The following is a 2,674-nucleotide window of genomic DNA, read 5'->3' on the forward strand; positions in this document are numbered from 1 at the left end:
GCACGCGCGCGCGAATTAAAAGCAAGTGATTATCTGTTAAAAGCTTTGTTTAACGTTAGGTAATGGATATTTTTGCTGGTGAATAGTGTGTGTGTGTGTGTGTGTGTGTGTGTGTGTGTGTGTGTGTGTGTGTGTGTGTTTACCCAGTCTTACACCAGTACTAGATACAACACAAACTTTATTGAACCAATAGTCCTTCCCCTTCCTCTCTCTTTCCTTTCCTCCCTCACTCCCTCCTTCCCTCTCCCTTCCCTCCCCCCTCCTCCGTGTGTCAGTTTATTACTGATCTTATTATTACTACTATTAATAGTATTTTTATTAATATTCATGTTTTATTATTATTATTATTATTATTATTATTATTATTATTTTTATTATTATTATTATTATTATTATTATTATTATTATTATTATTATTATTATTATTATTATTATTATTATTACACTGTAGGTCCCAACAGTTCCCGCAGAAGCTACATCGTTAAAAGTAACTCGACTCACCACGACACTACAAATGCAGGAATCTGATCCCAATTAAGTGTGGTGTGAGGTGTCTATTGTATTTGGGGAAGCTCGATTAAAGTCAGCATTCAGTAAACTCACTCATGGCAGACGCTTGGCTAAGGGAAGGAGAGGGAGAGAGAGGGGAAGGGCAGGCGTGCAGGGTGGGGTTCTCCGGGGTGCCTAATGGCTGGTATCTCTTAGTGTTTTGTTTGCACACACAGTCTCTCTTGCCCTTTGTTTGCTGTCGCGTTGTAATTCTGAACCAACTGTTTTTATTATTATTCTTTTAGTCGGAGGTGTGTGTACCCAGGCCATGACTAAGAGCGGTAACAAATTTGTGCCTGTATGCCATGCTTGAGGTGAATGTGTTGTAAAAGGTGATGCTAGTGGCGGTGGCGTTGGTAATTAATCGGTGTGTGTGTGTGTGTGTGTGTGTGTGTGTGTGTGTGTGTGTGTGTGTGTGTGTGTGTGTTGTTGACTGTGGCTCCCGCGCTCTTAATTTGATTGCGATGGTGTGTTAAAATGGTTCACGTGTGCCGTACTCAGTTGACACAGCGAGGTTGTAATAAATTGGCCAAAGTTTCCATTGTATTTCATTAGCTACAGTGCCTATACCGACCCATTTGTTGTTGTGAGTGACGGGAAAGAGCTTTTTGATAAATCCCTCTAAATTCTTGGCTTATTCATATTTGGTTCTAGGAGTCGTTCACAGTTAACGCACAACATATGTCCCTCTGTTAATCGATAAACTCACTCAGTTAATCGTATCCGTTGAGCGCCGCAAGTGAGAACAATTACTGGTGAGCACTGTAGCAACGGTTTAATGTATAGCAAGATGGATTACAGAGCTTCCACTGTTAGATTGATTTTCTGCAGTTTCTCCCCTAAATTTATCGCGTCTGATTTTGACTGCGTTGATAGTAGTAAATGTATAAATAGTAGTAGTAGTAGTAGTAGTAGTAGTAGGAGTAGTAGTGAGTAGTAGGACTAGTGAGTAGTATTGAGTAGTGAGTAGTAGGAGTAGTAGTGAGTAGTAGGAGTAGTATTTCAGTCCTTATTGACTATATGTCATGTTTTTATTCATCTCTCTCTCTCTCTCTCTCTCTCTCTCTCTCTCTCTCTCTCTCTCCCCCTCCCCCTAAGGCCACAATAAGACGGTCACATATCAAGCTGTCAGCGCTTAACCATTTTACGACAAGAGCCTCCACGCCAGTGTGTGTGTGTGTGCGTGCGTGCGTGCGTGCGTGTGCGTGCGTGCGTATGCTTGCGCGTGTGTGTGTGTGTGTGAGAGTGCATGCCCGTCCGTCCGTCCGTTCGTTCGTCCATCCATCCATCCATCCATCCATCCATCCTTACTCTCACGTGGTGGAGCTTATGACGTGTAACTTGCAACACTATGCTATACAGTTCTGACGCCCACAAAAGTAAATATATATATATAGTAAAAACTTGTACTCATCCACAAAAAATAAATAAATATAAAAACGTGGTCACTATTTCTCTCCCCCATTGAAGAAAATTCATGGATAGTGTTTACGTATTCATGTTTCTTGTGGCTCCTCTCACTCACTCTCACACTGTGGCTTTTCAGCGCCAGGGTTTGTGTGTAAGAGTTATGTCGACTCCTCTCCAGACTTCAGAGTTCCCAATATTGCCTCATAAAATACGGCTCTCTCTCTCTCTCTCTCTCTCTCTCTCTCTCTCTCTCTCTCTCTCTCTCTCTCTCTCTCTCTCTCTCTCTCTCTCTCTCTCTCTCTCTCTCTCTCTCTCTCTCTCTCTCTCTCAGTTAAACAGATAGTTAAATTTGTGCTGACATTTCCTGACGAAGTTATAGTCTATTATTATTATTATTGTTGTTATTATTACCACTTGCGTCTCTCATTAAGGCTTCATCACCTAAACACCACAAATTCGCTGGGAAGCTTTTTTGATATTTTTTATTTACCTCCAACTATTCATCCACAATCTGTTTCGAGTTCGTTACGACCGTTAATTTCGTTAGAGTGGAAATTTATTTTCAATTTAAAACCAACGGCGTACGGGGGAGAAGAATTGATTAACCGTGGGAGTCATTTGTCTCGTGGCGTTAAGAAAAAATAATGGAAGAACGACACGGTTGAACCTCCCCTTTGACCTGTTATTAGTAGTTAAGATAGTTTTAGCGGAGCTG

General features: G+C 41.3%; 1 protein-coding gene across 1 annotated transcript in view; it reads right to left on the minus strand.

Annotated features, from left to right (window-relative positions):
* LOC121874172 (GATA zinc finger domain-containing protein 14-like) overlaps positions 1-2,674 on the minus strand; it is a 65,098-nt gene that overhangs the window by 29,593 nt on the left and 32,831 nt on the right. The window lies entirely within an intron of this gene.

The sequence above is a fragment of the Homarus americanus genome, unplaced genomic scaffold (genome assembly GCF_018991925.1).
Source record: "Homarus americanus isolate GMGI-L3 unplaced genomic scaffold, GMGI_Hamer_2.0 scaffold49667, whole genome shotgun sequence".
In the NCBI taxonomy this organism is placed as follows: domain Eukaryota; kingdom Metazoa; phylum Arthropoda; class Malacostraca; order Decapoda; family Nephropidae; genus Homarus; species Homarus americanus.